The sequence below is a fragment of the Lissotriton helveticus genome, chromosome 4_1 (assembly GCF_964261635.1).
Source record: "Lissotriton helveticus chromosome 4_1, aLisHel1.1, whole genome shotgun sequence".
Taxonomy (NCBI): domain Eukaryota; kingdom Metazoa; phylum Chordata; class Amphibia; order Caudata; family Salamandridae; genus Lissotriton; species Lissotriton helveticus.
In genome coordinates, this window is record NC_136063.1 from 1765202863 (window position 1) to 1765218348 (window position 15486).

Sequence of the window (15486 nt, forward strand, 5' to 3'; positions counted from 1 at the left end):
ACATCCACACTACCTGAAATTAAGTAACACTAGACTTTACTTAAAGAAGGTGCTGACTTGCGAGATTTCTTAATGGGACCTCGCAAACAGCGTCAAAAACATTTCATATAGGGGCGTGGCTTGCGCGCCGCTGCATGATGGCGAGTTGCGCTTGAGCTCCAGGGTGATTGAGGTCCGTTGGAGGTTTTCACCCGCTTCCAAGTGCCCCTGTTCCGCGCAAAAGCTCTCCCGGTCTTGGGAATATGCCGAGAGCCGTTTGTGCGCATTTCCGTCGGATTCCGGCTGCGGCTGTGTGAGTTCTGACAGGCTGAAGTGACGCTCGTTATCTTTACGGGCGGCCGCCATTTTAGCTGCTTGTGACGGAGTTCGGCATTTCTCCTCAGAAACGACGACATGGATACATTCTTGCCAGTTCAGCGAGATATCAGGTGCTATTGAATACATTTGGTTACTTTTTGACTTTTTATTACTCATTTTTTTTTTCTTCGCGCTGCTTGGCTGGTTATTTTGTGGCTATTTATGCTTGCATACGTTTTGGATTACCTTGGTGCAGCAGTTTGAAGTCGGAGCTGCATTTCATCTACTCTTTGTGTCCCTGCTTTGGCCTGCTGGTTTCTGGAAGGTTCTTTTATTAATTCCTGCATGCCATATAAGTCCGCCCTTTTTGTCTATTTTGATTGTTTGCTTTCAGTGCGCTCTATTCCTTTACTTTTGGTGGGGAATACACTCCCTTTGACCTTTTTTGCCTGCCTCTATTATACCTCAAGTGGCTTTATATTTTTCTCTGTGGCTGGTGTTCCATGGCTGCAACTATGGGCCGTTCCTCAACTCCTAAAGATTCAAAAGATTCCGGTGCCTCTCTTAAAAGACTCAAACCATTGTCTCCTACGCCTGAGTCTTCTCAAACGGACACCAATACCACTCTTGACGCAATTTTAACGCGACTCAATGAGGTTCATGATATGGCGCAGTCAACAAAGACTAACACAGATTTACTGCAAGTGGAGGTGTCCGCTATCAGAAATGACTTCAAGGCTCTCTCTATTCGTGTTTCGGCCACGGAGACACGTATCAGTGGTGCAGAGGATAATATGCAGAAGCAATCTAGGTCTCTTACCCACTTGGAGCGCTCAATGGCGGCATTGCGAAGGGATCTCACTGAGCAGGAGGATCGTAATCGCAGATCTAATCTGCGCATTTTTGGTCTGCCGGAAGATGCAGAGAAAACATCCTCTTCTATGATTGATTTTTTATACCACTGGATTCCTTCTACTCTACAAATCTCCTTCCAGAGAGACTTTGAATTAGAAAGGGACCATCGTGTCCCCACCTTTCGTTCTAAATCTGCCACACAGCCAAGAGCGATAATTTTTAAACCACTGCGTCATCAACACACGGAGCAGATTCTTGCCCACATGCGGAAGGTTAAAGCTGTTTCCTGGGAAGGTCATCGAATTTCAATCTCTCAGGACTTCGCCAGGGATACAGTGATAAGGAGGAAGGGCTTTCTTAATCTTTGGAAACGTCTTTCTGAGATGAACATCCCCTTTTCCTTTTCTGGTCCATCGAAATTTCGTATTACCTTCAAAGGTCGTTCCAGGATTTTCGATGAACCCGCAGATCTAGCTTCTTTCTTGGACAATCAGATGGAACTGCAGATGGAGCTTCAAATGGCAGCTTCGCTTGATCCTGGTGCTTCTGGCACTTGAAGTGTATACCTACACCTCCTCTGCTCTCTCTTTTGTTTTCAGATCTATTGACTTAGTTGTCTCTTATGATCAGTATGGTGGTTTTATGTTCTGTCACAGGGTTTCTGTTCTCACACAGAACTGTGCACAGAGGAGTGGAACCTCGGCGAATTAGGGTGTCCCAAAACTCACCTTAGCAACCACCTCACCCCTTACCGAGCTAGCTACAGTGTCTCATTGGACGTATCAAACTCCCAATGTTTAGACAAACCAGAACATGAACTTATAGTACCTCAGGGTACGTGGAACTCATGAACACTCTTTCGTTATATTATCATTACAAACCAGAACATGGAGTAAAGAAGACACATGTGCATTTGAAATGTTTATTTACTAATGCCGTCTTCTCAGGCGCAGTATCTTAGATAATACAAGTATACTTATTATCAGTAGCAAAATTATCAGCATAGTTACTAAGACATAAAAAGCGAATGGTGACAGCATGTTAACATGCTGTAATGAATAAGAGTTAACAACACTTATATCTCACCCTCCCTAACACATATATTATATTATTAGCTAAGAAGGTCTCTTTGGGTTGTTTTAGGGCGGGCCCATACCTTAGTGTCCTAGCATGAAGGAATCACATCAGCATACACCAGCTCTCTCTGCATGTGCACCGCATCAAGTGTGTTATATGTGTTTCGTGCAAAGCAATATCAATCCCGCCTGAAGCCAGAGTTGGCAAAGGCTGCACTTATGTTATGACTATGAAGGCGTGGAGATCAGACCTCATAACAATTCCATATCGTGTTGTTCCTGAAACTTCAGCACTCTTCGTGCAGACATAGTTTATTAAGCAAAGCTGATATCAGAGCAATAACATATTATTCTCACATACACCACGGCAAACTACTAGGTTGAAAGCTAAGTCAACAATTAAGTGTCGTGTGCAGAAGTTGCAAGAAAGAAAAATGGTGTTTAAACCTCAAATGTACCTATGCTAACTTAACACGATATAAGGATATACAGGAGCTATATGACACCCCCCCATGATCCGAGAACGGACAAAATATGATAACAGAAGTGCCATCTCATGAGAGCAGAACTCAACAGTAAACGAGCACGAATTGAAATTAAAGAATAAAAGGTAATGCTAAAAAATAGCCCAAAAATATAATGTGGCTCAAGCCAATAGGCAAGACAAAATTAAAAATTCATGACAAATAAATCAACGACATGCTATAAATCAGCAAGTCAATATGAAGCAGTGTCTATGACAAAACTGTATATGAAAAGTAAGTAGCAACAGCCTCCAATAGGAAGTCACTGTCCTCATCCGAAAACAGTTCAGCCATCCAATTTAAAAGATGAAAGGAACATACGTGTTCTTCCAGCACCGGATCCTCTATAACCATCAGAGGACAGCTCGGTGGGTTTTCAAGAAAACTCAGTTCCAAGAAATTCCGTGCTGCCGACAACACATCCCAGGGACCAATTATTCCATGCGCCACTGCTAAGGCCATAATCCTCTCGTCAGAACAAACCAACTCGTGAGCAATGATAGGACTCATCAGTTGATTAAAATCGACGTCAGGAGAAACCGGTCCGCAGAGACACAAATCAATGGCCCACTGGAAATCACAGGTCAGGCAGTGAAAAACAGGCTGGACACAGGTGAAATAGGAGAATCGAAAAGATAATCCAAATGCCGTGCTCAAAGTCGCCAACGGCAGTGTGCCATAATATTCAAGCATGCGATTGCGGAACCGCGTCAGCAGCAGTTGCGCGTGGTCTTGCACAGGATGGGCATCCATATTTAAAAAGACAGAAAACCACCAGAGCGCCAGTCGCTACTGCAAGTAAAAACGGGAACCCTCCAAACAAGGATGAAAAGATTGAATGGAAGAAAGCAGGGATGACTCCAAAAATTTTCTCAAAGGAAGTCACGAGACCACTGCTAACAACTTTAAAAAAATGTGATAGGCCCTTTGTGGAGGATGCGTTAAAGATAGTACGAACCATTGCTCCGAAATGCAAAGGCAAATCAGTATTCAATAGAGCCTGAACTTCTGTACGTGTGTTAGCAACGTGAAGCACGAAAGTTTCACGGGCCGAGCTCAAGGCCACCTCTTTCTGGGACAAAAGAGCTCTTATTCTTGCCATGCCGCTGAATTCTGCTCCCAAGGTTGGTATTCTTGGCCAGATGGAAGAATCTCTATGTTCATGTGTGGGAGGGTAAAGCACATTTCTGCAGCAAATAACCCGCTCACTTACTGTAACTATGAAAGGGATACCTTTAATTAACCCACAACAGTCTTCATTATTGAGCATTAAATAACTTCCATTCTCTAATAATTTAAAAGTGGGGATGATAGCAGGAACAGGCGTGCCTTGTAAAACGCAAGCCATATTCGGCCTGTCCTTGTTGCATGAACCGTGTAACTGTATGTGTCGACACATTAAAGAATGATCTGGCGTCTCAGTACACTCCTCCCCATTCAGATAAACCTCCTGGTCATCCTTAAAACATCTGTACGTGTATGGGAGCGACCAGACTTCATGAAGGAAACCGCTACCCAAAGGTTCATAACGACCTATTGGCACATATTTCATACAAATTGAAAATTTATATAAAGCAAAAGGCAGTGTTATTAAACCGTGGAAAAGCCACGTTGCAGCAGAGGCTTCTGCCACGGAAAAAGGTAAAGATTCTAACCTCTCAATATGTAACATAGAAAAGGAAGCATCACGCATTGAAAGCAAGCGTTGTTTCTCAGTCAAATTAAAAGGTGCAAATAAAGAAGAAACGTTCATGTAACCCCAGGGGACTTTACCCATTTTCAGAGTTTGAAGGGTCCACGCAAACTGCATGATTGATCGTAATTGATTCTGACCATGGTATAACACAGATATTTCATCATGCACAATATCGACAACTGACAACACAATATTATCCAATGTGTAAATTCTAGAGGAAAGCACATTAATGCTATTGTCAACAACTGCAAGCACTTTCTCAAGATTAGCCTGATCAATAGCCCTAAGGCGTGTAGCAGCCTCAATCTGTGATAGCTTCCAAATTTCATTGTAAACCCCATATAACCACCTTTTCGACCTGCCACTAGCCGGGCCTTTAATGAAATCATTCAAATCCACTTCTGCATTCAATTTGGAAAGGTGATTCTTAACCGCAGGTAAAGTTGAATGCTTCAGCCAATTTTGACACAACTTGCCTACGGAATACGAGGTGACAGTATGACCTAAGTCAAACCGGGGATCAGATCTAACAGTCTTAAAACCGTCAGTTAAATTTAAAAATCTACTTTGACAAGAATCTGCACTACGGTGCCAAAGCAGCCAACCCTTAGGATTCATACTGGAAATGTTAAAGGAGGAATTGAGAAGCAGAGTCTGTAATTCTCTAATTGACAATTGAGTAAAATTACTCCAACCATCATATTCCTCCAACTCCGGGAAAGACGGGGTGTTTATCCTTTTAGATGTAGCCAATCCAAAGCATGTGGTCTGGGAAATTGTTTCATTTAAAAACAAAATATGATTCGGGATGAGACATGCACGGTGCAAAGCCTCAGTGCCTTGTACCTGCCAGGCCCTTGAACCCCAAACCGATTTAAGGTCTATTGTTTCCTTCCATAGCTCATAGCCTCCAGTAACTAATTGATCTAGGAAGGCCTTCGAATACAACAATTTTGTATCGGTAAGTCTAACCTTGGACAGTGGCTGTTTGTGAAATTTAAAATAAAAGGACTCGGGATTGGACTGGTTAAAGTCAGTGAAATAAGTATACTTTTTAAGAAACGTTTCTGAACTCCCTTGTGTAGGTGCTGGGCAATGTTCCCACTGAGTAAAATTAACAGCATCCCTTCGGGATGATGTTTTGTGTAAAAAGTGATTGCCATAATGTTGGTAACAGAACAATTCACCATAATTAGCAGATTCTAAATATAAATCCTCAGCATCAAAGGCAGCATAGTATTTTAAATCAGAAAACAAACTTTCCACAGCATTAACATCCCAGTCATCAGAACGAATGTTTTGTTTCACCACATCCCCCATATTCACTCTAAGTACATTAGGAACATTAACGACTTCCGTGGGGCCATGAATCTGAAACCGAACTGCATCCCACACGATTCCATCAAGGACAGGCCATGCTGTGATGTTAACCAAAGTCAAGTCTCTTTTTAATCTGTGTGTAGAATGTGAAGAGGAAAGAGGGGCCAAAGTTCCATTTAAATGAGTAATGCATGTTCTTTCCTCGACATAATGTCCATTGATGATTCGAAAAAAATAAAACACAAAACCAATTGACATAAAAAGGTAAATCGAAACAAGGACTAGCCAAATGTAAGTCCAAGGCGGTATCAAAAAATGTTTTTTAAACAGGCTTGCATAAACTGCAACACGAGAGGGTTCCCTTGAGGCAAGAGAAACAGAGTCAAAAGAAAATCTGGAGTCTGTAGCTAAACGTGCTTGCAGGTCAGGTATGGACAAATCAGTGGGATAGGCATAGTCTGTCTCATCAATGTTAGTTCCAGGTAAATTATTTAATAATGGACTGGAAAGAGCAGGTAATTCGATGGCCACTTCAGGTTCATTATTAGAAGCAGTAGGCATAACTGAATTTCTCACAATGGAAGGACAGGAAACAGCCGGTGTCATGCTAAGAAGAATCGGCCACTCTGTGTATCTTGACATTGTCAATTGAAATAAACCTGTTTTCCTTACGACCAGGAAGAGGTGGTAAAATGACTGTTCTTGTGCCCTTCACTCCAACGACGGGAACCGGAGCTCGATAGGAAGGACCAAATTCTTTCTTGTTATCGATCTTCTCCCGAACCAGTTCTCCAACTTGGGGTAGCCAGCCAACTACCGGGATCTGCAACGCATCATCCGACGTGGAGGGCAAATGTTCCTTTGCAAGACTGTCTCTGGTCTTTTGTAGATTCTGTAAAACATTGTGTGTCAATACAATAATTAGGAACAGGATAAAAGGGCGGATAATTACTGACAAAAGAAAAGGAACACTAAATCAACAAAAACGTGTACGGTGCAGTTAGATTTCATAACTTTTTTATTTTTTATTGTTAAACAATCATATATCAAAAAGGGGGAGGAAAGGGAGGGACCAATATATTTTATACATTCATTGTTGTATGGTCTCCATCCTATTCTATAACAGCATATAGTTATACATATTTGTCGCAATGGATAACGCAATGGATAACTTATTTATGGTTTACATTCGTGGTGCTGTGTAGCATATTACATTAAAATACATGGCTAAAGGTTAGGGTGTTACTACGCGCGTTTCGGCTATTTAGCCTTCATCAGGGAGCCATGATGGGTGTTTCTGGAGTACCCGGAACTTATGGTTATGACGTCCTGCAGTTTTAGCACAGATGGGTGATGTAGGTATTGGTCAGTTGCCAGTAGAGGAAGATAAGATTCTATGTGATAACGGGCTTGGCGACAGTCTTTAGTCGTGCGCGAAATTGTTTGGTGGCACTTCAAGATACCTCTATATTGGTATGGTGGGTCCTTCGTTCAGAGCAGTCACTTGGTATTTAGTGGCAGTGATGGCACTAATAGATCGTGCCTGGTGTGGATCACTGGTATGTGAGATAGTGGTCGGTCTTTTCTGCTTGCAAGGTTGGCTGGTGGGGCTGGAGTGGATCACTCGTATATGTGCTGTCAGCCAGTCTATTCCGTTTGTAAACGTTGGCTTGTGGAGCAAATATTCTCCTGGGGTGGCACTGTTTAGGCGGGCCGGTGCGTGTCCCGCTGGACGGCGTACATTGTTTAGCGAGTCAGCTGGTAGAAATGCTGAGCGGGCCTTCCGATCGTGGGTTTCTGCAGGGGTCTCTGTCCCGGTGTGAAAAAGGAAGGGAACATTGCAATGTTCATCTGCATCAAAGGAAGTGGCGCGAACCACATAGTCTAGACCGTCAAGGTCAGGGACGTACATCTTGATTCCAAAGAGCATTTCGTATGGGGTCCGCCCACCCAGAGACCTTCTAGGGAGATTATTAAGAGCACGCTGCACGCCATAGAGGTGAGCCAGCCAGTTTCTGCCAGTGCCTATAACTCGGGCTGTCAAAGATTGCTTTAAATCACGGTTCATTCGTTCAACTACACTATTACCCTCAGGTCTGTAGGGTGACGAAAACTTGACTTGGACCCCCATCGAAGTCATGGCATCGTTATACGCCTTAGAGGCGAAAGCCGGACCCAGATCCGAATGGAAGGTACCACAGGCAAAAATCCCTATAAAGACACGCAAATCTCTAATGACAGTCCGTGAATCAGCGCTGCGATGTGGCCAAACCCACACAAAGCGTGTGCATGAGTCAACTGCTACTAAGATGTATTTATACGCAGTATCAGATGAAAAAGGACCGCAGTGATCTAAATAAACACAACCTAGCGGTTTATTAGAAATGTACAACTGAGTCTGTGGCGGACGCGTAGCAGTCGAAGGTTTAATCTGCTGGCATATGTCACAAAGTAGGACATAATCACGCGTCTGTTTGTACAGTCCCCGCCACCAGAAACGTTGTTGTAATTGAGTTACAGTGGCTGAGACGCCCGCATGCGCAGACGCCACACCTTCATGTGCCGCTGTAATCAAGTCTGCTCTGCGATCCGAGTTGGGAATCAGCCGTTCCCCAACATCAGGAATTGTCACAAAAGGAACCTTTTCGGGACTTAAGTGGTATTTGTACTTCGAAGGGAATCCCGCAGGATGTTTACTTCCCTTCTCAGAGGCAGCAATCGCTGCCAAGATGTCGCTATCAATCTTGGTTTTTGACCTAGTAACCGCTGCAACTAAGTATGTAGATACTGCTGATTTCGCTGCTTCATCAGCAAGCGAGTTGCCAACAGCGTGAACTCCTACACGTTGATGACCGAGAGTATGAATCACATAAACGAGAGGCAACATAGCCTTAAGCTCTGCCACTCGAACCCAGATCATTTTGTGTTTTATTGTGCTACCCTTGGAATCATGAAATTCATTTTGAATCCAAAAGAACAAGTTTTCATTGTAAGACTGGACACAGTAGTAAGAATCACTTACAATCAGAGTAGTAACACTTTGTACTCTAACGCTAGTAAGAGTGCACGAAGCTCTGCTAATTGTGCGGTGCAGTCACCCAGGGGCAACGTGTGCACTTCCCTGGAAATGAACTCATCATCCAACATAGCACCGACCACAATGGCGCATGCGGAAACGTAGGCATGTTTAGAGCCATGCGCAACCTGCGCCGACCCATCAGTGTAAATGGTGCAATGGAAGTCCTCCAAAGGTCGCATAGCAAGAGGAGCAGGATGAATGAATTCGTACTGCAAGTACTCCTGCGACCGTAAGGAGGCGTCAAAAATAAACGTGACATCCGTGGATGTCAATGACGCAGCCCACTGAATCCACCGAGGGTGCAAAGCTTTTGAATTTGGAACACTGGCTTTCGTGACTGCCTCCAAATGAGGACAGGGTGTTACCACTAACATGCGTTTCCCCTGCGACAGCGCTCGTTCTTTAAGAATCGTCATCTGTACAGCAGTTAAAACTTTCTCCACAGTGGGAAACCGCAATTCAGCCGAAGTGTACAAGTGTGACTTGTAAGCAATAGGTACTGTGTCACCTTCATTAAAAGTCAGGTACGTGAAACCCACCGCCCCAGGAATTATTCTTATCACCAGGTTGGTTTGGTTATCACGAGTCAGTAAGTATTTAGAAGCGAGCAGATCGGCCTGCAAAGATTGCAAAATGGCCGAATGCTCAGGCAGCCAGCATGATTTTGAAAAAGTGGGTTGTATCAAAGCATACAAAGGCTTGATACGCTGGGCATATTCCGTGACATAAGTTCTGCCGAAATTCAAGAAGCCCAGTAAAGACTGTAATTTCTTCAGTGTTGTAGGAGCGCGCAACTGGGCGCATTTTTCCAGGAAGTGAGGAGCCAATCCTCGACCTTCATTGTTCAGCTCATAGCCGAGGAACAACACTGTGTGTTCTGCAATGTGCGATTTTGCAAAATTAAACTTGTAACCCATATCTGCAAAGTTACAAATTATTGAATTCACCCGACACAGATGCATCCAAATTTCGTCGTCTGTGAGATATATGTCATCCACATAAGAACATGCATCTGGATCGATACTCTCCAAAAGAGTGACTATCCTTGAGGTGAAGACGCCAGGACTATTTTTGTAGCCCATTGGAAGTCGCCGGAAGCTTTTTTGCACACCAGCGGACGTAAAACTTGTCCATTGGGAGCTGAAGCCATCCAGTCTGTGTGCATAAAAACCATTGGATATGTCAAGCGTTGTCTTGAAACGCTTACGCACTAGACTATCCACTAGCGCAGAGCCGTGAGTATTCTGTACTGCACAGTTACGGCAATGCGAGTTCAAATGCCGGTAATCCAATACCAAACGATATGATCCGTCAGGTTTGGTCACAGTAAAAAGGGGATTATTCATTGGTGACACACACGTTTCAATAACTCCCTGATATTCCAATTGTTCAAGGATTTCTGCGACGGCAGCTTTAGCTTCACGCCGTATGGGATATTGAGGCTGAGGCTGCGGCTCAGACCGCAAAGGAATTTCGTGGCAAGGGGACAATTTGTCCCAACCACATTGGTTGCGGTAGAGAGCCGGTGCAAGAGCCCGAGCCCACTCTTCTGCAAAATGCTGCGCATGCTCAGTCGAGACAGTGTGCGCGAAACTGGGAAGGATTACCTCCTCCCCTCGCGGCGCTGCGAGCACAAAAGGTGGGGGCCAGTCAGCCTCGGAAAGCAAAATGTCGTACGTAGACGAAAGGTTCTCCCAAAATACCCCTCTGACAGTACGCTGTATGTCACCTTCAATTAACAGGACAATTTCAAAAAGTCTTTCAGGGGGAGCTAATCTCGTATCGGCTGTTTCTATGACAACAAACACTTCAGTCGCTGTCACCTTCAGTAGTGGACGGAGCGCCTCTCTGACTATGGTAATCTCCGCCGCGCTGTCCAGCAAGGTCAGAGCCCACGTCAGATTCCGAAGCCGCGTTCTCACTATCTGTGGCATATCTAGGCGCTGTTAAGGCTGCGACTTTCTTTTTCGCAAACTGCGGACGCTTAGGCGTAGAATCCTCCTGCTTCACTGCGCCGTCCGTCTGGCGGGACTGACCACGTCCTTGTTGGCCACCACGTCCACGTCCACCCCCTCCTCCAGTGGTCTTCGGGACCGATGTTTCCTGAAAGGAACGAGGAGAGCGTTGATCAGAACCCTGAAATCGATCAGGTGATTTAATCATCGCGCGATCGCGCAAATCATAAACTTTTTCTGTTGGCGCAGGTGCTTGTATTACAGGAAAAGAATCCTGAGTCTGTTTATTATGCTTCCCCTGTGTCTGTTTCTTAGGCCAATTTTGTTTTTTGGACTTGGGCTGGACATCTGTCACTGCAGATTGTCCCTGAGGTTGTTTTTTCTCCTTTACTGGAAAATATTTCAGACCTCTACTTGTGCGGCCAATTGTCTTATAAGCGGCCACTACAATTTTTGCCAACTGACGGGGTTTGTCGGCATCGGGCAGAGCAGCCAAAGCATTCGACACCTGAAAGTTAACTGCATCTCCTTTAACATTGGAGAGAATGAGATCACATACAATCTCAAAAGAACCACACAGGCGCATACCCAATTCAACCGCTGCCTCTGGACCGTGATCATTCTGAACACGTCTAATGATGTCAGGCAGGGCAGTCATAGACGGGGTGCCGAAGCACCTTGTATAAACTGCCGCAAATGTTTTTCCCCAGCTTTCACAGTCAACAAGTTCAGGAGTTAAATCCTTCGGTAAAGTAATCGTCAACATTCTATGCTTATCAGCAGGAGTAGAATTCGGAAAAACCGCCTCCAGTTGATCAAACTTCTCTGCTAGCCAGAATGGGAAGTCATCGTTGTCAACTGGACGAGCACCAAAAACCGAATTAACCATCACTGGATTGAGACGCATTCCGCCTCGATCCATGGGAACGGCCGCACCCCCCTGGGGACCACCAGGCAGGTGGCGACCGATGTATTGCACTAATGCACGAATCACGGAAATGGAAACAACATGCAGCCTACGAATTTCCTGCAGGGTACAAGCGCCGTGATTCGGGTGCGGGGTAAAGCCACCCAACGCAGGCCAATTTGTACCTGGAATTGAGAGTGGACCTAACCTCGCAGCGGACAAAGAGTGGGGGAGGGCGCCATCAAACCAAACTCGATGCTGCCAATGATCAATAGGTATTTCCAATGCCCTGTACGGTGTATACTCAGCCGGGACATCCGAGGCGGTGTAGGAGTGGAACAAACCAGTATTAGCGTCCACAGCCGGAAACGTAACCCAAGAGTAAAACAACTCGTAAGGGAACGCCGGATCTGCACATACCACGAAAATCACAGCCATCCCATCTACCGGGACTTGGTACGTCTGAAGATGGTTGCGTACCGCTACGCGACTATGCTGCGCAATAGCCACCGCCGCCATGACAACACTGGAAACAAGAAAACACAAAGAATACTTTGTAGCACAACTGGGTAGTAATTCAAAGAAACCGTTTAAGAAAGAATCAAGCTTGAATAAGACCTATTTTAAAAATAGGTAGGTTTCACCGACACCCCGCTTTCCGGAAACGGAGGTGAAGGGGTTAAGGTACGAACGATAAACTACTCGAGTGTCATGATATAAGACCACCGAAACCGTTGGGCGCCATGTCGCAGGGTTTCTGTTCTCACACAGAACTGTGCAACCTCGGCGAATTAGGGTGTCCCAAAACTCACCTTAGCAACCACCTCACCCCTTACCGAGCTAGCTACAGTGTCTCATTGGACGTATCAAACTCCCAATGTTTAGACAAACCAGAACATGAACTTATAGTACCTCAGGGTACGTGGAACTCATGAACACTCTTTCGTTATATTATCATTACAAACCAGAACATGGAGTAAAGAAGACACATGTGCATTTGAAATGTTTATTTACTAATGCCGTCTTCTCAGGCGCAGTATCTTAGATAATACAAGTATACTTATTATCAGTAGCAAAATTATCAGCATAGTTACTAAGACATAAAAAGCGAATGGTGACAGCATGTTAACATGCTGTAATGAATAAGAGTTAACAACACTTATATCTCACCCTCCCTAACACATATATTATATTATTAGCTAAGAAGGTCTCTTTGGGTTGTTTTAGGGCGGGCCCATACCTTAGTGTCCTAGCATGAAGGAATCACATCAGCATACACCAGCTCTCTCTGCATGTGCACCGCATCAAGTGTGTTATATGTGTTTCGTGCAAAGCAATATCAATCCCGCCTGAAGCCAGAGTTGGCAAAGGCTGCACTTATGTTATGACTATGAAGGCGTGGAGATCAGACCTCATAACAATTCCATATCGTGTTGTTCCTGAAACTTCAGCACTCTTCGTGCAGACATAGTTTATTAAGCAAAGCTGATATCAGAGCAATAACATATTATTCTCACATACACCACGGCAAACTACTAGGTTGAAAGCTAAGTCAACAATTAAGTGTCGTGTGCAGAAGTTGCAAGAAAGAAAAATGGCGTTTAAACCTCAAATGTACCTATGCTAACTTAACACGATATAAGGATATACAGGAGCTATATGACAGTTCCTCTGTTGCTGGTATATTGGTGCTGTCTGTTTGTGGCTCTACCAATGGAGTTTTGGGTTTTGTTTCCTTCTTTTCTCTGTTTGTTGTTCTTCCTTCTCCTTTTATGGGGTAGATGTTTGTTATTTTCTTCATCTCTACGTTCTGTCTTTCTCTCATTAGTTGGGAGATTGTCGCTTTCTCATATCATCCCTATTCCTGCTCTTCTTTTCCTGTCTTGTTCGTGGGCCTGTCTGTCCGGCCCTGGTATGGTTCTTTTGATCCTGTTTTGTCTCTTAATTTAATTTTGCCCTCTCCGTGGGCTCTTTTGTTTGCATTCATATCTCTAGTTTTAGATTTTTCCTACTTTATCTCAGTTAGTACTACTCTTTCTGTTGCTCATACTCCACTGATAAATATTTCATTGTTGTTTACTTATCTCCCATGTTGGAGTATCTACGTCTTAATTCCTGGATTTTGCCTTATTTGTAAGATGTTTCTTCTCTTTTACCTTACCTATAATTAAATTTATATGCCCATAAGCAGTTATTTAAGTAGTGTTTAGGCTGCTTCTCCTTAGTGTTTATCTATTTTCTAGAGAAATTAATTCCTTGCACTAGTTGTTCTATAGATTCATAGATTACTTTGTTTAGTAGTTATTGCTTGTTTCTTTTTCCTTGGGTCATGTTCTTTTATTTATATAGCACTTTATCTCGATACGTAACCCTACACATCATTATTAGTTTCTAGCCTTAAAAGGTGGTCTACTTTCCTATGGTTCTGTTTAGAGTTAACCTATGTTTTATGTGGTTCCTTCTTTTTCTAATTAATGATAATAAGTTTTGTATAGTATGGTGATTGCTGTTGTATGGATTTCTGTGAGCTTTTTGTCTATTTTACTATATTCTTATTTAGAGTATCTATTATCACTAACGTTTCATTGTCTGTTACTTGGAGCACTTATTACATGCTTTTTCTAAAAAATGACTAATTTATTGTATTTATATTGTATTTTTTTATTCCTCTATTGTAGCTTCTTTATTTATATCTACTCTCTCTTGCACTTACATGATAGTCTATTTCTATAATATGTTTTTTTTTACTATTGTTGCTTCTTCAAGATATTGTTCAGTCAATTATCTGTTTCAAGAAATGATTTCTATTGGGGCTGATGATGCTGAATTTATTTCTCCTCATAACGGCTTCCTTGATCCCCCTTTTCACGTTCCCCCTAGTATGAATTTGGTCTTTTTCAGACTCCCTTCCTTGCTCTTCTTCCCCTTCTTCTCTCTTCTCGACTTGCTTTCTCTTTTTCCCCTATCTTGTCCTCTTTTTTTTCTCCTCTCTCTTCGCTTTTCTCTCTTCTTGGACTTCTTTTTTGAACTTCCCCTTTTTAACGATTTTGTTTGATGTTTGGAGATTGCAACTATTCTGTTTGTTCATATATTATCATCTATGTATTTTCTTTTCTATCTCCTACGTAGAACATGCCTGGTTTGAATGTATTATCCCTTAATGTTAAGGGTTTAAATCACCCAGTAAAAAGATCGAAAATTTTGGACTATTGCAAATCTCTTTCTTCGGATCTCGTACTATTACAGGAAACAAAGGTCTCGGTCAGGGAGGCTCTATTCCTGAGGAAGGAGTGGGTATCAGATGTTGCATGTTCAGACGCGTGTGGCAAAAGAAATGGGGTCATTACGTTGATTTCTAAGAGGTCTGGTTTGTCTATTGTCTCTTCTGAACAGGACACGGAGGGTCGTTGGCTATTATCTAAGTTGTCTGATGGTAATGTTGATCTTTTTGTCATGAATATTTATGCCCCTAATAAGGACGATCTGCTGTTTTGGAAGGCAGTAACCAAAAAATTGCATGACACTCCTCATTCTGGTAATCTTATTGCTGGTGGAGATTTTAATTTACCAATGGATCCCATCCTAGATAGGAATTCAGCCTTTCACTTTCGCCCCCCGAAGTCGCATAAACAAATGACTAATATGTGTTCTCTCCTCCATCTTCGGGATGTCTGGCGTCTCTTTAATCCCACTGGTAGTGATTTTTCCTTTTTCTCCTCCCCTCATTCTACTTTCTCGCGTATTGACTATCTTTTGGTTCACTCCTCTCTTCTTCAA